This window comes from Pinus tabuliformis, chromosome X (assembly GCF_031772625.1).
Source record: "Pinus tabuliformis cultivar Carrire ecotype Pingquan chromosome X, CPIR1, whole genome shotgun sequence".
NCBI classification, from domain to species: domain Eukaryota; kingdom Viridiplantae; phylum Streptophyta; class Pinopsida; order Pinales; family Pinaceae; genus Pinus; species Pinus tabuliformis.
The window spans coordinates 892,402,663-892,429,105 of record NC_142308.1 but is presented as its reverse complement, the minus strand read 5'-3'; the positions used below and the strand labels follow the sequence as shown (position 1 = coordinate 892,429,105).

The window sequence follows — 26,443 nt, the reverse complement described above, 5'->3', positions numbered from 1 at the left end:
TGCAATTTCCAAGGATGGGATAGCTGTGGATCCTGGAAAACTTAAAGCCCTTCTTAGCTGGTTGGTTCCAAGGATGTGGCAAGTGTTAGATTGTTTATGAGTATTGCCAGCTATTATTGTAGATAAATCAAAGGGTTCTCTAAATTGACTCACCCCATAACTTCCTTATAGGAAAAGGGGTTTAAATTTGAATGGACACATAAATTCCAAGAGAGTTTTTAATAGTTGAAGCATCTACTCACTCTTGCACCTATGCTTAAAATAGCGGACCTTGATAAAGATTTAACATTTTGTACTAATGCTTGTTTAGAAGGCTTAAGAGGAGTACTAATGTAGGAAAATAATGTGGTAGCTTATGAGTTTATAAATTTAAAAGTTCATGAAAGGAATTATGTGGTATATCAATTGGAATTGGCTACAGTCATACATGCACTAAAAATGTGGCGTCATTATTTAATTAGTAAAAAAATTACATTAGTCACCTGCCATCTTAGTTTGAAATACTTCTTTAGTTAGCTTCAATTAAATTCCAAACAAGCTAGATGGATGGCCTTCTTAAGTGAGTATGATTTTCACATTAAACATATCAAGGGGAAGGAAAATAAAGCAATTGATGCGCTAAGTCCAAGTCTGAAGCATGTCTATGAGGTATACATAAGTAGTGCTAAAATAGATTCCATAGAACAAATCAAAATAACAACTTTGGAAGATAACACTTACAATTAAATTTGGGAAAGACTGAAAATGAAAATTATCAATTAGAAAAAATAGAATATGCACTTAATAAAAATGACTAGTTAACTTTTAAGGACAAAATTTATGTTCCTAATGTCCCGATACTCAAAAAAATTAATTCTTGATGAACACCATACAATGCCTTTCTCGGGTCACCCAGGTTATCTGAAAATTATTTCAGCACTCCGAAAATAATTCTTTTGACCCAAAATGAAAAAATAGGTAGCTGTGTATTTGGAGAAATGCCATGAATGCCAAAAGGTAAAGGTAGAAAATCAACACCTAGCAGGATTGTTGAATCCTTTGCCTATAACAAATGGAAATGGGAAATAATTTCATTATATTTTATCATTGAATTACCAAAAACTAAAAGACATTGTGACTCCATCATGGTTGTAGTGGATAAATTGAAAAAAACTGCTCATTTTATAAGTGTTCAACCAACTTATAAAGCTATTCATTTGGAATTTTTTTTTTTTTTTTTTTTAAATTACATGAAACACCAAAAACTGTTATATATGACATGGACACAAAATTCACTTCCAATTTTTGGAAAAAATTATTTGCAAGAATGGGCACACAATTGAGCTTTAGCATTGCATATCATCCACAAACAAATGGGCAAACCAAAAGGACAATCCGATATTTGAGGACATTCTACACCTATACGTAATGGATAAACCCACAAAGTGGGAAGATTATTTGTATTTGGTTGAGTTTTCCTATAACAAATGTTATCATCCCTCAACATGAGCTATTTTGAAGTCCTGTATGGATGAAAGTTCTATATTCCCTTGAGTTGGAAACAACCTAAATATATACTTGTCTTGGGACTAGATCTTTTGCAAGAAATGGAACAAATTTTGAAGAAAGTAAAAGAGAACTTAAAGACAACTCATGATAGGCAAAATATTTATGCATATTTAAAAAGGACACAAAAATAATTCCAATTAGGAGAATATGTGTACATTAAATTCAAACCAAAAAATAATACCCTAAAATTGGGAAATTATGCTAAGTTAACACCTCGATTTTGTGGATTGTTTGAAATACTAGCAAGAGTAGGGTTTGTGGCCTACCAGATAGCATTACTAGTCCACATTAAGGTTCACAATGTATTTCATGTGTCTCTTTTGTAAAAATATATTTAATGATCTAACTCATGTTATTGATTAGAACGTTGTACAAATTGAATCAGAAGGAAAATTTCAGGTTGAGCCTTTGCAAATCTTATAATAGAGGGAAACAATACTTTGGAATTGAGCCATTACCTAGGTTAAAGTGCCATGGAAACACTTTTGGCCTAAGGAGGCCACCTAGGAGATGGTGGAAGAAATGAAAGAGGCATTCCCTATGATGTCCCAAAAGGCATGAATGTAGGAAAATACCAAGGATGGTGTTCCCTTTAAGGGGAGGGGAAATGCAGTGCCCTTGATAAAATTAATTCTTATCAGAATTTTATGATTTTATTTTCTTAAGTATGGATGATGGTCATGAGGCTAAAAAGTAAAGTGGAACATTTTTATGAGAATGTAAATATTTATCATTATTAATGAAATTTTGCTATTTTTACTTATTGTTAATTTGAAAATATAAGAGGAGCTACCACTTGAGTAGTTAGGCTCTCAATTGCTAGGAAACAATTAAAAATCAGTTGTAGTATAAGAGAGGACATCTAACACAAAACATTATCCATCTTTGGGAAAATATTTCCCTACCACTATAATTAACATGACGGTAGAGAGAAGTCATGGGTGGAGGAAGACGATTTAGAAAACAATATTTCAAGAGAAAATACAATCTAGAAAAAGGAGGCTCCAGTGGGAGAGAAAGATTGGACCTCAAAATAAAGGTTACAGTCCATATTTAATGGGACACTGCTAGGGCTTGAGGAGGTGAAACTGTGAAATTTACTGGTTGTTTCGTGACAAAAAAGGAATTTGGATATATGGGGGAATTACTGAGACAACAGTTCATTGGTTGGGATGAGCATGGTAGCTCTTATTATATTCTCAAAAGCACATATAAGTAATTGAGTTTTTTGTTTGAAGGTTTTTGTGGATGGTTTTTTAAGAGTTAAAAATCATAGATGAATCCATAGTAGTCATTTTGAATCAACATTTCAGGTCACAATCATGACCCATCATCAATAATTGAGTTGTATGTTTATGTTCTGTTGAGGACATGAGTCTTAATAATTGCTTATTCTTCTTCGTAACTGATATGAATGACTGTAAATACTTAAAGGTAATAAGTTACTTGCCTAAACATGTTTATGAAGACATGTTTGGAATTATGGGTGTGTATGAATGTAATGTTAGGTAAAACATTCTTTGGACAAAGGCTATATTATAGTTAGAAATCTGTTTAAGCTCTAAATTGGGTAAATAAAGTAGTAAGGTGGTTCCTAGATTCAATGTATAAATAAACGAAACAAAAATAATTAAAAAAATAATTATATATGTAATAGGATTAGCATGGTATGGGATAGCATTGAAATACTTAAAACACTTTTATTCACTATTCAACAAACTTCCTTGAGAAGAATTGATGAAGAAACCTGTTAAAGGAGTCAAACATCAACTGCTCTATATATGAAGGAGTCCTTTTGTTTATACAAGTTAATGGAAAAACCAATATGGAAAACTATATATATTTAAAAACTTGAGTATTGCACAATACTAATAGATAACAAGAATTAAGTTCAACAATGTTTATCATAATATAAGGTATATTGGAAATCATACATGTAATATGTAAAGTAACTATGTAGAAGGATGCGGTAAGGAGATATAATGCACTGTAACTATCTAATTCTTCAATGTGACCAAAGAATATGTGTGTGTGTGAATTATATCTAAGTCAAGAACCCACTTGTAAATTCACGATAAGAATAGGGAAGCAATAAAGTTCATAACTATAACATAGTTAGAAGTAACAATATTAAGCCCTATTGGAAGTAGAAGGATAAAATATTTGTCAATATACCCATGCATGCATTTGAAAAAAGGAAACTAATAATTAAAGTATAAATAAAAGCCAATATCAAACTTAAAGAAATAAGAAATTTTTACATGCATGAACACCCAAGGGTCTCTTAGAAGAAAAATAAGTTATTTAGTGATTTAACAAAATGTATTGTAAATTTTCTGTCTAATACAGGTCGTTAAGGTAGTTTATTATAATAGAGGTTCCAAAATGAAAGTTATAGATAAAGATAATAATTGGGGGTCATATAGAACTTAAACGTGAATAATAATTAATTGCACAATGAGGGATTGAAACCCTGTATGAACCAATGGTTTAGTCCTTACTAAAAATTCATAATGCTAGACTTTAGAAGAGTTAAGGGGTGAAGAAAAGGTCATTTTTGACGTTGGCCATCCAAATCCATACGTAAATCCCCAAGAAAATAAACTATAACCCTGAAAATAAGAAAGATGGGAAGGGTTAGATAACCCTATGTACCCATAAATTCACATTGTTGAAATATAAGGCTGTAGAATCCCAATCAACTAAGTATGAACCTGTAGTAAGACACAAGAAAGATCATGTTATAGATTTTGTAAGAAAAATAAAAATATTTACATATACACGTGGAAAGATAGAAAAGAAAGGCACTTGTAATTTAACTCTTTGGGTGTACTTAACCCTCGCACCTATGCACCAAGAAGAAGCACAATAATGAGAACCTAAGAAAGAATTTCAGAGAAAAATTCATAAAAAGAAAAGAAAATTAAAGGTGGATAGAGAAAGACCTGTAAACACACAATTAATCACTTATATTTAAGAGGAAAGCCAACTAGAAGGAAAATATTATAAAACTTTGAAGTATTGGTGAATGTAAAACCCTACCTCCAAATGATTCCTTGTGGGATCCTAACTCATGATTGGAACAAGGCTTGAACGTGGCTAAACTCTGTAGAGAAAATTAAAAGTGAGGAAGGTAAAAACCCCATCAAAATCTTAAATAAATCTTAATAGACTGGGTAGGGTAACTTAGAGAAAATTTCCTGAAGCAGTTGAGGGACAAAACTCTCCATAAAAGGAACTCGATAGGTAGAAATGTAGGACGTCAAAGGAAATGTGAGGTTATAATTGTCCTGGTAATGATGAGGTAATTGTGGCAGCCCTAGGGGTTCCAGGAGCACACAAAATGAAACCCTTGTTAGCATTTGTAGATCCTAGTTGTCGGAAAACCCCTAAGTGTGAATGGCAAGGACGAGCAGAGTTGGAGGGGCAATAACCCTAACCAACCATTGCATCACTCCCACCATTACATCATGGTAAATACTGTGTACTGTGGATCTCCTACAGATCACATGACTATTCCATATGTGGCTTCAGAGTTCTAGCCATGTCTCCATGCTTACAGAACGTCAAAATATAAATCTTAACCCAGTAAACGGGATTGTATGACATGGGATGGAAAGAAGAAGATTTCAGGAGAAGTAGAGGTGGCAGACTGTTACCTTAAAATTTGCATGAAGGAAATTCAGAATGTTGAATACTCCTGGTTTCACAGTTTTTGGAAAATAAACATTCCAATTAAAATTGTAATCTTACATAGCAGAACAAAAATCTGACATGGGAAAAATTACAAAAGAAAAACCACTATGGCCCTGGGATATGCTATCTATGCAGGAATAATTCTGAGGACAATGTACACTTATTTTTACATTGTCATAGATCTGTTAACATTTGGAAACATTTCACAAACAAGAGGCAGATTCCTTTCACTCAGTTTAATACAATTGAGGAGTGTTTAAAATGGTGGAGCACTCAGAGTAAAAGCAGGAGATTGCTAGCTTTGGTCATTTTCTGGGAAATCTAGAAAGATCTGAATCATCTGATTTTTGGTTTCAGTAGATGGGGGAAAACTTAATCTATGAATCCATAGAACAATGGGTGGTATTAGATGAATATGAAGACACCAAGAAAAATAAAAAGAAGACAGGGAAGGGGAGAGTTTAGTTCTCCAACTATCTGATGGGGTTTTTTGATGGAGCAGCTCAAGGAGGAAGATGTGGGAGTGGCTTTTGTTTAAAATTGACATAAGAGCAGGAATTCCAGATTAACTGGTATGTGGGAGAAGGAACAAGTATGAAAGTAGAAGCTGTCGCTTTATGGGGTCTATTATGGTTTATCAAGTTCTTGGATATCCCTCAAGTACAAATTTTTGGGGGTTCCAAATGTATAATAGACCATGTTAACAGGAAGAACAATATTCAACAAACTTCCCTACAAGGTTGGCTTAGACTTATAAAAAGTATACGAAGTTCCTTCTAGAATTTGTCCATTGAGTACATCAGTAGGGCACATAACAAATCTGCAGATGAATTATCGAAAAAGGGACTACAGGACACAGAAGAAGGCATGCACATCATGATGAAAACAGGAGCAGAGGAGACAGAAATAGAAAATCTAAAAGTGCCTCTATAGATCACTGAAGTGAGCTCAAAAAGGCAGAACTTCATTGCAGATAAGTCCATATAAAATTCTTGTTTTCTTTTTCTTTAAAGTTTTGTACAAATTTTGTATTTGGTTTTGTATAGAAATCATATAAGGAAAGACTACATTAAGTTTGTGATTTACAGAAATGAAAATGATCTGAACAACATATTAGTCTCTGTGTAAATTGCAAATATCGCTGAGAGTAAATAGTATCATTAATGTTGTAACTTTTAGATAACAATTTAGATGGATGTAAGTGGAGAAGCTTCTTCCCAATGTAGTCATGCTGTGAATATCTCAAGGTTTATGAGGACGATATGTCCATCATAAGAATGTACTGTTTTATCCATAATATAAAACAAACAGTTTTTTCTTACTGAAAAAAAAGAAGAGTAAGTTTGTGGGTTCATGGAACCTTAAACCAAACTTAATCGTTTAAATATGTATATACATATAACTTAGGTGTACCCAACCTTAAACAATCTACCTTTTTAGCAAGGAAAATTTGGAAAGGAAGAGTGGTGAAAACCCCTTTTAATAATTATGTGTGCATGTCACATAGAATATATAGGAGCTAACATAGAGGTGTACTTGGTAACTTGAGAGAAAAACTATTTTAGAAAAGAAAAAATGGATTTCCTTTATGTCCAATGTGTAATCTTAACCTAGGTGTAAGTTGTGGATATCACCATTAAATTTATGACAATATTATTTATAAAGTATATATATTCACTTAAGATTTTTTTTATTATTATTAATAGAAAATTTATAATTATTTAATATGTTTTAAAGTGTTTAAAAATATTTTGATTATAGATATATTAAAAATAAAAATAATATGTTATCATATTTATAATGTTATATTAAAAATAAAAAAATATATATCAACTTTATATTATATCTATCTATATATGTGTCCTTAGAGAAGATGAGACATATTAAACCAGCAAAAAAAAATAGAAATTGATGAAACAACCCAGTGAAGAGAAATGTTCCTTACACATCCCAAAATAATATGAACATATTTAGGTGAGCACTACAAGCTAAATTCATTTGTAATCCCTTATGATATTCATGATTAGTCAGAGAGTTTTACTTTGCAAAATTTGGTTGTCTCTTGATTTAGAGAAATTTAAACTCACCGATAATTTCTAATTATAGATTATAGAGGGTGTAAACAAGTGTTTTGAGAAATAATCTTTTAATGATAAAAAATAATAATAATGTAAAATATTTGGAAACGAGTTTTATTAAAGCCATTAGAGAATTGGGCAATAGGATGGTGACCTCTCTCCATAGATCGTTGAGTTTATTATAGACAACTTTAGTTTATAATGAAAGTGTGAAGGGATGAGAGTAGTGCACATTGTTCCCAACTAATTAAAAGTGTTTTTAAAATTATGACATGGCATATTAGTTGGGATTTTGTATAGTAATGTGGAGGAAGCTGGTATTGAAGAACATATATTTTATGAAGAGTGTCATTCTTTTCCTCATCAATTTTAAGTGGTAATTATTAATTATATTAGATTATATTGAAAATAAGACTTATTTATGATAAAGTTAGAAGGGTGAATGCCTCCTTAATATGGGTGTATTTTGGTATTTCTTGATATGTATGAATCAAATTCAAATTATTGGTATATTGGATATGTAGATTATTGATTATAAACTATTTATAGCACTTAATTTCATCATATACTTAATTTAGATTATTCTAATAAGTTATTATTTTTTATTTTTAAAAATCCATATACAAATTATAAATGCTATAATTAATTATAGTTAAATATATATTATTATTAATTTTAAATTAAATATGATTAATTATAATTAATGATATTAATAATAAATAAAGATTTAGATTTAATGAAATATGATTTAACATAGATCATTCTTAATCACTAGCTAAATTTACAATCACAACAAATGTAAAAATTTATGAAACTAAAACCTAATAAATAGTATAGTTATATTTACTTTATTCTATATTTCAAATGCAATACTATAAAAATTAAATGGCTAATAAATGTTGATATATATTAATTCATAATAGGCATCACTAAGCTTATTTCATGATACATCTTACATTGCTAAAGTTTAAAAAATCATAAAAATAATTAAACTATAAATTTATTTAAATAATTATTATTACTAATTCTAAAAAAAAATAATATACCAGTTAAACATATCTATATTTTTAAAAAACATGTAACGATAAAAACATAGTAAAGTAATAAACAATAAGCAATAATGGTTCAATAACTTGTGAATATACATTTTTATAAAAGTTGAATAAATACTTTTAAGATAAACCTTAATCCTATATTCTCATTATTATTAAAAGACATTTGTGGATGTTCTATGTAGTTTAAAGTCTGAAATTTTAGTTTAATTATCAATAATTATTGAGTGGATAGTAGAGATTTAATCTCAACAAGATATTCTAAAATATTCTAAGTGGTAATAACAAATGAAGGTTGAGACTTATTTCAAAAGTGATTATGCCGTTTCTAACCTTTTAAAAAATATGTCATGTAGACAAGGTTGAGACTTATTTCAAAAGTGATTATGCCGTTTCTAACCTTTTAAAAAATATGTCTTGTAGACAAGGTGGAGATTTATCTCAAAAATGGTTATGCTCTTTCTACTTCTAAAAAAAATATGTCATATGAACAAATGTTTTGAGATTTATCTCAAAAATAATTATGCTATTTTTACCCTTTTAAAAAATATGTCATATGAACAAGTGCCATATGGTATTGATTAGGTATAATATTGTAACAAAACGTATATACAAATTAAAAATATTCATGATAAAGTAAAATAAATTTTCAATAATTAAAAATTTTGTTAATTTTTTAAATATATGTTTAACTTAAATATTAATTTATTTTATATTTAATAATATCAATTTAAAAGAAAAATATAAATAAATAAATTTTAATAAAAGAATTATTTTAATATGGATATATTAATCCATACTCACCTATCATTTAATTTATATTACTCTATTAATTAATAATTTAATTCACATTCTAAAATTTGCATAATTGGTCTAATCCATTTGACTCATCGATCCATTTGAAATGAACAAGGAAACATGGACACAAATTGAAGCTTATAAGCCTTTATTTATTTGCTGAGACACTGGAGTATGAGACACTAGGAAAACAACCATTAATAACCTAGGAATTAAGGTGGTGCATGGTCTAAAAGGAGAAAAGAGAGGAATGATGGCAATAAGTAAGTACTCTATCTGATTTTAGTTCCTTGCTTTCTAGAGATATTGGCGTGCAAAACGTCCATCACCACCACGAGGGTAGAATCCTCCAGGGGATGATTCGTTACCCGATGCGTAGACTATCCTCAAAATCTGGGCAGGAGTGCGTGCATATGCAACAAAGTATTTATCGCCTGCAAGAATGTATCCTGGAATCAATCCCTGGTCAGCAATTCCTGTGTCTCCCAGAGTATTCCTTAGATTGGAGAGCCGCGATGTGAAATCTGAGACTTTGTATGGATATGGCACCACCCGGTCATCCTTTTGTTTAAACAATAAAGCACGGATAACCGCGTCCTGTCCCGATTCCACTCCAAGAAGCCCTGCTACCAACTGTATATTCATAGAATATACAACAAAACAAATACAACACTAGGATTTCAGATAACAATTATTTGACTTCGCTTATGTTTGGCCGATTCCTGAATTTTCCATTTTTGACTTCGCTTATGTTTTTCCGATTCCAGAATTTTCCATCCTTGATAGACATAATTGACCTCGCCTAAGTCTATGGGATTCCAAAATATAGTTTAAGTATATCAGATTTCAAAATATTCAGTAAAACCACAATTTACATAAAACAACAGGATACCTATCTCTAACATGTATAGACCAAAAAAAATCTAACACTTTATAACTCTTCATTCGCTGGTAATGCAAAACAAAACGTAGCAGTAATTTACCCGCTTGGCAGTGGGGTCTTGAAGCTGAGCATTGGCGCCGACATAGCCAGTAAGTCCGACATAGGGAATCAAATAACTTGCAAGTAGATAATTGAGACTATTAGCGTACGGATTAAAAGGAGGCGACAAAGTGGTATTCAATGCAACGTCGACGGTTTTGGCAAAATTTGAAGCGCTCAGATCCAGTTGGGGTCTAGGAAAGCCGGGCACAGTTTTCTTCAAAGCCCTGCGTTGGATTTCATTGAAGAATTAGTACAAATATTATGTTGTTATAGATATTAATTTAATGTAAAAGTCACAGTGGTAGTGGTTAGAATCCATATACCAATTCCGCTGGATTAAAATAAAATTAAAATACCAATTCTGAGAGCAAAATATAATAACAGAGACACTGATGAGATTACCTGAGGTGACCAACTTCCTGGTCGGCAAATTCCTTGATGACCTCAAAGAGGAATGGATCGAGGTTAGCCTTCTGTCCGCCTATGGGAGGTGGTCCACCGCTTACGAGCTCTGGTGCAACCTTATCCAGTCCATAACCGAAGACTGACCACAGGAAAAACTCGGCTTCCAAGTACTCTAAATTTATAGGAAATTCAAGCCAGTCTACATCTCTTCCTTTAACTGGAACAGGGGTGTAGCTCGGTCCAGTACTTAAATCACTTGTACTTGGACCAGTAGGAGAATGGTGATAGCCACGGTTATGAAGATCTCGAAGTGTCAGTAACGCTTGTGCCAATGGTGAAGCATAAAGGGATAATAATAGTACGGTCTGCGAACAGAGATAGAGTTTAGCCATTGCCATTTTGGCGATCATGAGACTGGAATAGAAATTAGTGCTGAGGGATTGAGATGGGGAGGAGATAAATATACGAATTCTCAAAGAACCAAACTTAGAAGCAAAACAGATTGCGTTAACATAATGCGGAGGGTTCGGGGGGTTCTGGATCTGACCGATTGGGTTCGAGATACTTGGGGGTTCTGGATCTGAGCGATTGGGTTCGAGATACTTGGAATAAAAAACCCTGAATTTGTGTTTGATTTGATACTTCGAATCCCAAACCCTGAACTTGTGTTTGATCTCAAGAAGCTTATGCAAGCGTTTATCTTTTTTCAGCACGGAAAAAGCTAAATTTCTATTAATTCCATATGCGATAAAACAGTACATCATAAGACTATGTGGCGATCAAATGATAATGCTGAATAAGCAAATCAAACCAAAATAGAAGGTGTTTATCAAACGTTTATCAAGATGGTCTGTTGGTATACATTCTAAATTAGGATTTATTCTATGCAAATTCTGGTGAAGTTTAGGTAAATTACCAGTGCCTACAACGCTCTTCATGCATATCAAAAATTTCTCTGGCAGTCTTAGTACATTATTAACCCAACCCTTTCTCCGTGACCATGGTGAACGAAATTGCTACCAATGCCTTTATCCTTAACATATTCCTGGCCTCTCAATTATAGATTCATGTTATGATTTATTTATTTACCAGATTTGACTAAGGTAATCAGCTTAAGATTTAATATCTTTAAATTTAAATTTAGAAAAATAAAAAACATAAAAATGAGTTGTATAAATAAAAACCTAAGGTAAAAAAACACTTACACAGTGCACTGAAAGAGGTTTGCATTATTCATTCACATGGCATATCACTACATAAATGATGATTATGAAAATATTTGAAGAATGACAATTTGATTGTAAAATGAAACAAGATGCAGATCCGAGTTTTATTTCTATTTATATGTTTAATTTATTTGATTTATTTAATCAAAGTGTAAATGAACTTTATAATGTTACTTATATTTTCGAAATACTTAAATAATAATCGTAGAAATTAATATTAAAAATTTGTTAATATTTATTTTTTAAATATAATATAATGTAATACAAATATTAATTATTTTAAAATAAATATAAAATAAATATTATTATTTTTCATAAGGTTAAATATTTTATAATTATATTAATATTATGAAATATTTTTTCTAATGAGGAAGGATGATCAAAGTTTTAGAAGGGATGTGTTGATAGTTTGGTTTAAGTTAGACAAATTAAACTAGTTAACTCTTAGCATCTTGCTATGACAACAAGATGATGACACAAATTGCTCGAAATGTATAAAAGTAAAGGGAAATGTTTTGGTATTTTTTGATTTTTAGATATATTTACATTGCAATAAAATGTTAAGTAAAAATTAGAAAACACACACACACAAACACACACACATATATATATTTGAAACTTGATATTCACACTAAGACATGTACTAGAAAAAGGAAAATCAGACTTGAATTAACAACGAGCTACTCAGGATTTTAGGCCAAAACCTTGAAATCCTGTAGAGATAAGTTGTGAAAACAATGAATAATAACATAACAAAATATAAGAGGCATGTAGAGATAAACATTGTAAGGAAAATAGGTTGATTTTATTAAATGAGTTAATAGTCAAAATATTAACACCAAGTCTCTGTGACTAATTCAAAACTCAAACTACTACAATGTACACACTGATATACAATAGTCAAGGAAATCTAATGAGTGGAAACACATTGATCCTTTAGGCAATTTGTGAAATTGGCCAGCTTGCTTTCTGCATAAAAGTCATTGTTAGCATTGAATTTTCAGCTTTCTTTCTGCATAAAAGTCATTGTTAGCATTGATAATTAAAAATCATACCTTCTAAACAACAAGTAAATGATAAGAAAGAATACATGATACCTTCACAAATCCTTGAATAGTTGAGGGAAGTCATCCTAATTGGTCTCTCCTTTAGAGATAGAACTGATGTCACCATTAAGATCAACTCTCTAATTTATAGAAAATAAAATAAGAGGAATATAGAACAACCCGCTACAAGGAAAATTCCTTCTACCGGAGGTTATAAGGAAGGTTTTTAGTGTTATAAAATTGACAAAAATTGTCAAAAAATCTTCTGCTACAACATTCATTTGTGGTAGTAGAGTCGATAATAGAACTTCATCACAACTAAAAAATCGGCGGCGAGAGGTTTTAGAGGATGTTTTCTTAGCGATGCGCTTACTAGACGAATCACACTCGTGCGCTACCAAGATAAAAGCACCAATGCTATAAATTTAAATAAAATCACCGGGACTAGAAATAAATGTTCGGAGCACTCGTGTGTTAACTTTATAAAATAATTGACGCTTTAATAATAAAAATGCACCATATCGTACAATTTTTGATACCACACACTCGGGTGTTGAATGAAAACAACATTGGTGCTTGAAACTTATACCACCCCACTGCTTATGTCTTCTAAAAAATCCCCATGAAGTAATTTTCAGGAAGGGCACCAGGGCATGCAAATAAAGCTTGGAGCCATGGTGCTTTTATCTTCTCCAATGCATTGGGTCATTATGCGTAACAATGCACCAATGTAGATGATTTGTTTAAAAGCACTCGTGTGCTACTAATAAAAAAAAAACTAGTGTTATTAATTTAAATAATAACATGAGGGTTGGAAACAATATTTTGGAACACTGGGACATTGGTTTTATGAAAGCACTGGTGCTTTAATAATAACAAAGCCTAGTGTCATACAATCTATGATACCATGCACTAGGGAATTAAATGCAAACAACACCGGTGCTTGAAAAGTATAATGCTTTGATGCTTATGTGTTTGTGAAAGCCCTAATGTTGTACTTTTCACAAAAGGCACCAAGGAAGGAAAACAAATCTTGTACTACTGATTCTTTTATGTAATCTAATGTAACGGTGTGTTAACCATAATGATGCACTGGTGCATGAAATGTATAGCTTCCTGGTGCATATTGAATTTATGCATGCATCGAGATGTTGTATGTACAAATGCACCGAGATACCATTTATTATTATTATCAATATCGTTTTTTGAAAACTTGTATTTGGAGCGGTGCACATTAATATATGATGTCTCGGTAGCTGTTTTTTTTAGAATCATCGACCTATGACAGTGAAATTATTGCAATTTCTAAAATTCATTATTCATCGAAAAATCAACATATATTTTATAAAAATATTCATATAGATTAAATTTTGATTAGTGCATTTGTATATGATGTTTGGACCGATTTGTTATATCATCAAATTTCACATCTCTTCATTATAATATTTAATCATCCACATATTTAATTAGTCGTGTAACATTTCACAATGAGATTGGACAACACAATAGAATAAATTAAAATGTATTTTATTATGTATGAATAAGGGACTCTTTGTCATATAAAGTAGGATAGTTATTGGTAACCCCTTGTTTTTCAATTGGTACACTCAATGCCCATTACATTAAGCAAAATGTCTAATTTTCACAGAAAATTATTTCAAAACCTACAACAACTTGCATTGATATCCAAATAGATCATCATTCTTTGCTGGAACTATTGTTAGTGCTTGAGCTACTTCCATGACTTAGGTTATTTGGAAAAATATTTTGTTGATTGCATCGATTTCTTTCTTCTTATTTAAGTTCCACCTACAAACATAAAAATAAAGTGTAATGAGTGTATCTAAATTGGTGAGAATAATGAAAATTAAAATAAATAATGTACATTGATATAAATCAAAAAGCAATGTACCATAGCAAGAATTGAGTCTTGAACTACACACATTATTTCAAAACCTAATCTCATAACTTCTTTTAACAACTCTTCTATTAGCGCAATTCTATACTTTGTTTCCTGCAAGTTTTATACTCCTTAATAAATCATATACTTAATATACACGATTTATTTGTTATATTAATTATAAACTTAGAGAAGTAAAACAACATAGATACTTACAAATTCCACAATTAATTTCTGATATGGAAACATATACTCACAACCCATATTTAAACCAATGTCAATAAATTCTTCCCATGGCTCTTGTTTGTATGTTAGCACCTATTTGAATACATTCAATGCTGGTTGCTATAAAATAACTAAAATTGTACAAAAATGAAATATTAAGTTATATAAGGAAATATTAAAAATTACTCACAAACTTTGATATCAACCATTTTCTTCCTTGTCATCCCATTTTATGTGGTGTTTTGGTTCCATTTTGTTTTATTTTATGCAAGAAAATAATTGAAAATTAATATTTAATGCTAAATTATTTGTTTATATGTACCTAATAGAAAAATTCAATGATTACATACATTTGAAGCATGTTGCTGTTGAGATGGATCCTCCCGTGAAGCAATTATGTCTATTTCTTTGACCATATCTTTGTACACTTTTTTTAATATTTCTATTGGCATGTTTTAGATATCAAATTGTTGATCCTTAGGGATTTTTATAATATTCTTGAAAATGTGATAAACTATTTTTATATTGATATATGAAAACTAAATATAATAAAATTGATATTAATAAATGACTTCATTGTAGTAATATATGCATATAATTATAGAAAATCATTTTAACTAGGAATATTATTTTTTTGAATAATTATTTTTTGTTGTTGTATGTTTTTGTTATTGAAAGTTTGATACATCTCACTCACGGTTGCTCTAGAAATGCTTCCTGTAGTTTAAATACAACTTTGTTCTTGGAATCATTGGATTGATTTCTGTATTGTAAGTGGAAAGTACCTCTATACATTCATTCCACTATATCCCTCATAGTTTTTAAAAAATTTTCCCCCTTTCATGAACCTCTAACACCACTTCACATGAGCTAAGGACCAATTCATCATAATTCACATATTCTATAACTTTTATTTTCTTAGGCAAACATTCTTTTCCTTCATTGTTGGTCCTTGTAAAGAATTAAACATATGTGAATTAATATATTATTTGAAACATGTTATCTAATATTCTTAAGTATATTATTAATAAAAAAAAACTCATGATTTTACACTCTTTTACACTTAAATTAGAAAGAATCTTATCGATCTTCCTCATTTTGTGGCTCTGCATGATACACATTAACCAATACATATTAGTTAAACTTACATATAGTTCAAATATATTAATTTTGTAAAAAATTTACAAAGAACTTGCCTTTTCTACTTTTTTGGATGTGTTATCATTTTGTCGATGAGTATTTTTGTTACTTAACCACTTTTTAGACAATTTTTTTCAATATAGAACCTGTACCATTCAATATAGAAGACATTAAATATATTTTACAAATTTTATTTTAAATAACTTTAAATTATGATGGTGTAATATGTAATGATAAAAGCACTATCAACATAGTAAAAATCAAAAACATAAAAAATTAAGTGCAATTTTTTTGGATTTAACGATGTTATTTGTGAGAGGCACACTAGCGCCTTATATTACATAGGGTGGCACATGGATAAAGAGGTTCCATTTAAAAATAATGGGCAGCGCTGATAGGGATTGGATTCAATTTAAGAAGTGGTCCCCTTGCTTTACAAACCCTAAGAGGGATTGGATTCAATTTAAGAAGTGGTCCCCCTCCTTTACAAACCCTAAGGTGAAATTTTGCAGTCATATAAGTAAGAAGAAGTAAGGGTTTAAGGAATGTATTGAATTTCTTAATTTTCATTTATTTATTATTATTATTTTTTAATTTAATTAATTAATTAATTAATTTTTTTCCTGAATTTTAATTAAGTCTAAATAAGAATAGAGATTGTAAAAAAATTATTAGTAAAATCAATAATAAATTTTTTACTATAATGGGTTTTTACATTTTTTATTTTTTTCTTTTGGATTTTAATTAAATCTAATGGAAATCGTAAAAAAACAATATTATTAAAAGCAAGAGTAAATTTAAAAATTTTTACTATGCAAGGTTTTGAGGGAATCACCATAACTTTCAAATTATGATCTTTTCAATAGTTCTATTGTTCCAAAGGATTTTGCTGCTTCACAATACTCCCAGTATGTCTCTCTTGCAAATCTTTCCATTGAAATTTTGGGAAAAATAATGAAATAGTGAATAGATTCTTACTATTTAAAAGATTTTATAAAATCAGATTTTGAAACTCAATTACCACTCATTTTTCAATTTGAAAAAAATAAAATTGTGTTTTTTCTATTTTGTTTTCCAGTTTTTCAAAACATCGGTGCATTTATTAGTAACACATGCCGATTAAGATAACTTATAACTTTATTAGCGTGTTAATTTTATTTAATGCATAGATATGATAAATTTCATTTTTAGTTTTTTTTTCAAAATCCTGGAAACTAGTGTGGTTATTATTTTAATGCCTTGGTGAGGTTATTATTTAGAGACATAAGTGTGGTTAGTTTTACAAGAGCACTTTTTTTTTTTTTGAATCAGACTATTTCTATTATTGATACAAAATTTTTACAAAGAGGCGACAACCTCTTGAGGTCTAGCCAGGATATTGGCTGTCTCGCCTGAAGGATTTGAAAAACTAAAAACTAGACTGCCTGAGACTAAACCCAAACTGTCATAACAAAACGCATACTGACTGAGGTTCCAAAACTGCTGAACATAAGTAAAACTATTGACGCGATCTGTTTACATAGACAGTAGACCATTAAACAAAGACACAAAACCACTAAGCATATTCTTTAACCAGACACTATGATTCCAAGAGATGACGACATCCAGATCAGGTATCGTGAGCATAGGAGGGTGATTCTTCCACAATTCGGCAACCATAACTGGAGAGGCATCCTCGTTAGAGGAAAGGCCCTTATCATATGGCTGACACCCATCATCTAGAGGATTTGAGTGCGCCATAGCTGGCTGAGCCAGGAGAGAAGAATTTTTAGGTACCGGAGACTGCTGGCGATGATTCTGAGATGTGATTGGCATATCATTCGTCTTCTGCTCTGAAGTATCATGCAGAGTTGCAGCAGCCACATCTGCGACGCCTTCACTGAGCTGAATCGTGACAATAGCGACGAAGGAGTGGTTGCTTAGACTACAAGGGATTTGAAAGCGGGCCGAGTGCTCATGAGAATGATGAGGATTCGAGATTGCAGCCCGTTGTCCCCTGCCACGGCCACCGCCACGACCACGACCACGAACAGGCGGACTTTCAGTTGTGGTGTCCTCGGAGGAGGAAGAGGCATGGCGTAGGGGCCGACCACGAACTCCTCCTCTGCGACAACCCATTCTCTATCTCAGGATGGTCATTATGCCTAGGGAATGGAGAATAGTGTAGATAGCAGAACTGGGTTGAACAGGATCAACGAGAAGGGGGAGAATTGACTTGATTATCAGAGAATTAGGAGAGCTAGAGAACTTACAGGGGAGGAGAATGCTGAATGGGCAGAGGCGTTCTAGTAAAATCTTAACAGAAGGAGCATCACGAGCTTGAATACCTTGGATACCTAAAACCTCCACCGGAAAGAGCTCTGCACCTGCATGGAGGCTGAAAATGTGAGAGGAGGGAACAAATCTGAGATGGATATGCGCCATCGATGTAATGCCAGAGAACCTGTGGGGAATGTCAAACCAAGATAGCTCGACTTTGAATGAAATTGGTAGAGAATTGAATGCCATCTGCAGGTGGAACTAGGTGGCACGAGGCGTACTCCATGCACCGACTACTTCCGCCGCCATCCTCCGATCATCTGACCTGTGCACCCGCATCCTGGATTTACAAGAGCACTTTAAAAGTTATTTGAATTTTTATTTTGATAAAATGACATATTCATCTTAAATTCTCCTTTATGATGCATCCACATGAGTTCCAATAGTTCATAATATATATTTTCCCCTTAAAGTTACCTTATTCTTAAAAAATGATTGAATATTATATTGAAATTCCGATTGTGGTATGGTTCTGGAAATTAATTCTAGGTACGTATAAAACAATTTATTGCTGATTTTTCTCAAATTCAGGGGAAAAATATCATAATTTCAAATGGTCAATTATATAAATTCTAGCTCGTTCCATATTTCTCAAAGTCCTTCACGGAGTTCTCCCTTTCCATCTCTAGTAAGTTCAAATTTTATTTATATTTAAATTATCTAATTGATTTTTTTATCCATGTCAATTTGAAAAAAATGTATCCAAATTTGCAGCATCCTGATTCAGAATCAAGTTCAGATGTAGAAAATATTCCATGAGTTCAAAAACTTTGGAAGCTCTTATCAGGAGCACCATACCGCAAGCAGCTGGCAGATGAAAATGGATAGCTACTTTACCTTGCCAATTGTAACATGCCATCTTCCAACCACAATCATGGGTTAATGATGATAATTTTTTTTTGGTATAATCTAATTTCAACAAGGGAATTGCATTGTGATGGACAACTACTTTACCTTGCCAATTGTAACATGCCAACTTCCAACCAGAATCATGGGTTAACAATGATAAACATTGTTTGGTATAATCTAATTTCAACAAACTAATTGCATTGTGATTACTATTATAATTGATGTACTAATGTTCAATATTTTTTGAAATTAAGATTCTTGTGATGATAAGCGACCCACCTACCATCTTTCGGTGCACCCCACTAGAATGTCAAATCAAGAGAAGGTTACATTAAGAGAAAAACTCAAAGAGGAAGAATACCAAGAATGGTTGAATCAACCACCTATTCAATTCCCACTAAGTCTAGATTCACCAATTAGGAATGAATACAACAATAGTAGTTCTTTATCAAAATTTGGAAATGGAGACAATCAAATAGAGGTTGGTATGGATGATTACTTACGAGATATGACTTTCATGGATACAGTGTTGTTAGATGCATTCTAGAATGATGAGATAGGGGATGATTGTGATATCACTCATACCCTTTTTGAAAGTATGAAACATGCTTCTACCATCCCTCTCTTTGGACCTGGTAGCCATTAAAATTATACCAAGCTCGGGACAATGATGTTACTATTCAACTTGAAAGAAAATTTTGGCATGTCGAATGCATGTTTCTCGACAATATTGAGGTAATTAACCATGATCAAATCCCTTACGTTTTGAGAAATCTTGTCATACAATCAAAATTTAAAATGTTTGATTTTATGAATGTTAAATATTAACATTGTTCATTTTCCCACCAAATACAAATTATTCAAAGATAAGGTTCTTGCGAGTGATCATGTCTTTCCTGGTAGTCACAAAGAGGTAAAACAGTTGTTGAAAATGTTGGGTGTTGAGTACATATCATATCATGCATGTCTAAATGATTTTATTATATATAAAGGAGAATATGCAGAAAAAGAGATATGTCTAAAATGTGGGAATGACAGGTACCAAAAATAAATAAAGAAAGGGTAAATCAAATGGTCCTCCTCATAAGATATAGAGGCACATGCCTATAATCCTAAGGATTCAACGGCTCTTTCATTGCAAATAATTAACCATGTTGTAGGGATGCCATGCCTCATACATAAGTGAGTTAGGAGTTATGTGAATCCAAACATATCTAGTAGCCATGAAGCATATATAGGATACATGGACCGAAAAATTCAAGGATGAAGTATAAAGTCTATGACTTAGCATAGCCATGGATGGATTCAACCCATATTCCCTCCAAAACACCAACTATTATGGTTTGCCTACAATAGTGATCAATAAAAATCACCCCTGCCCCGCACCCCCCCCCATGGCTGTCCGTGAAGAATAAACATATTATGTTAGATCTCATAGTCCTTGGTAGAAGACAAGTGAAGAATATGGATGTTTACTTACAACCATTGGTAGATGAATTGAAGGAATTATGGGAAGAGATACATGTATACGTGTCAAGACCCATTGCAACATAAGGGAATTTTACGTTGTATTGCATATGTTCTTACACAACACATGATTATCCAGGCTTAGGAGTTTACTATAGTAAATTACATGTTTATTGATTTGTTTATATGCATAACAATATTGTTTTGCATGTTAATTTAATTCACTACAACTGTTATGATCTTCATGATTGTTAACATGCCCAATATACAATAATTTCACACGTATTGTAACAAAAGGGTACCATGGATGTAAGTATTGTGGATTTTATCTGAAGGCTAGGTGGTCCAACCACCTACGAGAGCCAATGTATGATTTCTCTAGGGTATTCCTCTTAGAAGAGCACCCTTACAAAAGAGAAACATCCACTTTCAATGGTAAACCAGAGAGAACCCAAAGGCCTACAATAATGACACCAACTGAATGTCTTAGATCATATGAGAGAGAGAAGGAGAAGTAGATTACAGAAATGTTTGATTTAAATGGGGAGCATATGTTCGATGATCCAGAATTCTTTGACACCTGAAAAAATGTGGCCTATTGGGATGAAAAGGAAATATATTTTTTATGAGCTCCCATATTTGGAACATCTTAAGATTTCCCACTTACTCCCTCCCATGCATATATTTAAAAATGTTTCATCTTGTTTATGTAGGCACATATCATAAAAAAAAAAGTGACACATTGATTGTTAGGAGAGATCTTATTTCTTCAAAAACTAAAAATAAACATTGGCCAAGACAAGAAAATAGAGGAGAGACTGGTCCCTCTTGGTCTTTCAAATTAGATGATGTCCCGTGGATTTTAAAGAAATATGATATTAAAAAAATAAGAAAAATGACGGAAAAAAGGTAAAAAAAAATCAAAATTAGCTTATAAATGATAAAAATTACAAAAAAATAATAAAAGAAATAAAATAAATAAAACATACAAGAAAATATTTCCAAAGGAAACCTAATTTAAGAAAAAAAAATAACAAAAAAGAAAATATTGAAATTAAATAATTAAAAAAAGGAAACAAAACAAAAAGGCAAAAAATAATAAAAACTTAAAAAGAAGACATTAAACATTAAAAGAAAACAAAAAAAAATGAAACAATTTTTTTTTAAACATAAAAAAACTAAATAAAAAGGCAAATCATCGAGCCTTATTTTATTTATTTATTATCATATTTTATTTTTCTTTTATTTTTTTAATTGTTTTTAATTTTTTATAATGTTTTTTCTTAAAATTTCTATTACTTTTTATGATTTTTATTTTAATATTGTTTTTTTTAATTATCTAATGTGTTTTTCTTTAAATTATGTTTCTTTTGGAAATATTTTCTTGTATTTGTATTTGTATTTTTATTTTTTATTTTTTTATTATTTTTTAATATATATTTTTTATTATTTTTTATCATTTGTAAGTTAATTATTATTATTATTATTATTTGTTTTTGCCATGTTTTTTATTTGTTATATTTTAACATATATTTTTATTTACTTGTTATTATTTTTTAATTATATTTTGTTCATTTTAGTTTTTATTTTTCTCAATATTTTAATTTTTGTTTTCTTTTCTTTTTTCATGTTTTTATATTTTTATGCTTATATATATATATATATATTATTTTTTAAACATTTTCTTGTCTTTTTTTTCAATATTTTAATTTTATTTTCTTTTGTATTTTTCCTTTTTATTTATTTATATATTTATATTTTATTTTATTTTTTCCTGTAGAGTCTGTGTCGATCCTCAACTAGCAACCCGATCCCATTATGTGTCAACTTGATAGTTGATTTTAAAGTGTCAAAAATACATCTTAAAAAAATATTGATGGTTTTCAAAATCAACATGATAATTACCTAAATTTAAAAAAAACTATCCACACTTAATACATTAGAAAATTTAAAGTGTCAAAAATAAGCCTCTGGAAAAAGGGGTTGATGCCTCATCAACAATTTTCAAAATCAACATAAAAATCATTAACATTAAAAAAGGAGGTTCATACTTGATACATAAGAAAATTTAAAGTGTCAAAAATATGCTCCAAAAAAAGGTGTATTATGAATCAACACTTTTCAAAATCAAATGACTTTTTTTTACCTCAAAAAAATGGGTACTCGGTACAGTTTCCGTTTGATAGTTTACATTGTTGGTCACATTGTATGAACAAAAGAGGAGGAATTAGGACAGTGACAAGAAAAAAACCAAACGGTTGAATGGTATAACCGTGCCTTATCTTCATAATTTAAAAGAAAATATGCCAACAATATGATCTAAATTTAAACAGGAATGCAACAAAATACAGAAATACCCATATACATAGAGATGCAATGGAAATAATACTTCATTTAATTAATGTAAAATACTGAAATATGCTTACAAACAGAAATGAAAATAAACCAGCTAGGGCGATGGTAGCTTATCTCTGAGAAGAGATGTGGCGGCTACATGCCTCCGAACTATGTTACAATGAGGCTCGAAGGCCTATTTATTGTTGAGAAATAATGGAAAACCCTAAACATCCAAAAACCTAACCCTAGGAGATGAAGAGTCAAACTATGGGCCCCATTTTCTGTAAATTGGTACATTAACTTCCTGGGGTCGCAACTTTGGCATACAATCTCCGTTTGACGCGCACAATAGCTCGTTAGAAAGATCTAACCGAGGAATACAAATTTCAGAAGAGAAAAAACATATCATGGACCCATTTTGCTCCCAGATTTCCTAAAAAACATCGTTTAGGGCTTCAAAACGGCTTCGGAAATTTAGGACCTGAAACACTGCTAAAAATAGTAAATTGTGCTACAATTAAAGAAACTGAAAAATTGAAAGACACAGTTGTGGGGGTCCAAGTGAGATAGGTGGGTGGCCATCGACATCCACCTGGATCATTCCTGCCCCCTTAGGAAGCAATGGTCCCCATTGTGTTGAGTTCCTCCCTAAGATGAGGAAACTTCTGCTAGGCTGGGTCACTGGTGAGCTGTTCTACAACCTTTGATGTGTCCAGTAATGGTGGGAATCATGGTAGAGGGAGGTCCACATTGAAAACTCGGTGAAAATGAAGGAATGGGGAAATTCTTTGCTCAAAAGAATGGTTTCCCACAACCTTGGTATGCGCTCTTGTAAGGCATTATTTTTGCAAATGCACAAGACTTTGTCGCCCACTTGAAACTTATGTGGTACCTGCTACTGGTCATGTCGCTGCTTGTACTTGGAATTTTCCAGAATGGAGTAGCGATTTATCGACCTATTGGGTGGAGGTGCTCTAGGAGTCAGATCAAATGAATGCTTGACCTGACAGTGCATTGCTACCCCTGTGGGTGAGGAGAAGATGTTCCTATCTTCTTTCATGGTCGTACCCATCTGTTGTTGTTGTTGTGCGGAGGAACTCTTCGTGGGGGTCATGGATGTGGCGACGATCTTCCCCTTACTTTGGGAGCGAACCACATAGAAAATTAATTTCCTAGAAGGGAGATGATCTTGCTATACCAAAAACCCCAAGGAAGGAAGAAAGTAACAACAAACCAAACCAAATAAGTAAAATAGATTTGAAGTTATACAAGAAGAAGAAGAAGATAAGGAAATTCGAATAATGGACTATCATGAGGAGAAAGGGCAGGAGGGCAACACAAGCCAAGGCACAAAACATACTAAGAGAAAAACTCAAAGTGAATCAATGGAAAAGGAAGGGAAGGAAAAGGGAGAGAAAATGGAAAATGAGGTAATGAAATCGATATTAGCAGAGTGGAAGATCCAACTTCAGAAGAAGAAATCTCGAGGTCACTTCTAGATGAATGGAGACACTTGGATGAAAGGTTCATCCCAGAAGAGGAAAAAAAATTATATAGAGAAACCTTTCAAAAATACAAAGAAAAACAAGATCATGGAAATACAGAAATGGTTGAACAACTAGGCATCCAACCAGATAATAATCAAGACCAACAAAGTAAAGCGAAAGGAGGAAAAAAAGAGGCAGGCAAAATATTCAGGAATCAATACAGATTATGGGGGAAATTTTAGTGAACATTGGAAGAGTAGTTCTGCTCACGGTGGTATTCCATCAAACAAAGCCAACCACCCAATGATAATTACATCCTAGAATATACGAGGGCTTAATAGCAAAGGTAAACAGGGATACCTAACATAAAGAACAAAAAGAGAAAGACCCCAAATAATGCTGTTACAGGAAACAAAAATAGCAGGAAGGAAAATGGAGGAAATCTTAAACAAAATCAAACCTACATATGAATGTATGACAATTGATGCAAAAGGCAGCGTGGGAGGAATTGAAATTTTATGGAACCCTGCAGAAGTCACAGTAGATTACTAGATAAGAATGAAAAGGATACTCACCAAGAGGTTCAAGCTTATAGGCCATAGAGAATGGTTCTTGGTTTCGGCAGTATATGGACCCCATATACCAGTGGAAAGAGGAAGTTTCCTCCTTCAATTGCAATAGCTAGGAAACCTGCACAAAGAAAAGTTGTGGCTGATAGACGGAGACTTTAATATGACAACCTCAAAGGGGGAAAAGAAAGGTGGACTGCAAAGAGAAGAATCGGACATGGAAAGATTCAGGGACATACAATCAGAACTAAAAATGATAGACATCCACACCATTAATGGCAAATACACTTGGAACAATCGTAGAGGAGGAAGCAAGCAAATAGCTTCCAGGCTTGACAGGTTCCTTGCAACAGAACATTTCATAGGGAAGGACATTTTCTATGAAGCAACAATCCTACCCTATCAGGGGTCCAATCATTGGCCCATAAAATTAGAAATCTCCATGAACCAACATAATCAGAATAGACCCTTCAGGTTCGAGGCATTCTAGTTGAGAGATCCAACCTTCATAGAAAAAATGAAAAATTGGTGGAAGGAGAATGAGACTGGAATGAACGGAAGAAACAAAATGCACACTCCACAACTAAGATTAAAAGATATCAAAGGTAAAATAAATAAGTGGAATAGAGAGGAATTTGGAAATATTCAAAAAGACCAAGAAAAGATTCAGATATAAATGAAAATAATCCAAGAGAAAGTCATAGAAGATGGGAGAACTGAAGAATTAGCAGAGTAAGAAGGAATGGTACTAAACAGGCTGGAGGAAAGAAGAAAACAAGAGGAAATCTTATGGAGACAAAAATCGAGAATACAATGGCTGAAAGAGGGGAGAGAAATACAAAATTCTTCCATAAGGCTATGCAAAAACACAAACAGTAAAACAAAATATTCCCTCTAAAGGATAACCAAGTCATCAGGTTAACTCAGAAAGAGAAATGGAGAACCTACTGGTACAACACTTCAAAGGAATCTTGACCGAAATGCAAAACAACAGAGAGGAAGATATAACTAAAATAAGCCAATATATACCCAAAATGGTGAATAGAGAACAAAACATGGCACTCCTAAGGGTTATAACAAAAACAGAAGTAGAAGAGACAATGAAGGCGATGTCAACGAACAAAGCACCTGGACCAGATGCATATACCTCGGAATTTTTCCAAGCCACATGGAGCTTCATGAGTCAAGATATTGTAAATGTAGTGGAAGAATCAAGATGCACCAAAAGAATGCACCCGGCTCTGAATGCTACCTTCCTCACCTTGATTCCGAAGACAGAAAAGGCTGAGGAACCACAAGGATTCAGACCGATAGAA

General features: G+C 32.0%; 1 pseudogene across 1 annotated transcript; it reads right to left on the bottom strand.

Moving 5' to 3' along the window:
• Positions 1–9,469: 9,469 nt before the first annotated feature.
• On the bottom strand, positions 9,470–10,960 carry LOC149142558 (ferritin-like catalase Nec2 pseudogene; annotated as a pseudogene). The gene is made up of 3 exons (XR_016265096.1): positions 10,560–10,960; positions 10,156–10,381; positions 9,470–9,805 (listed from the first exon to the last, which is right to left on the bottom strand). The product of XR_016265096.1 is annotated as a ferritin-like catalase Nec2 pseudogene (transcript).
• Between the last annotated feature and the right edge of the window lie 15,483 nt (positions 10,961–26,443).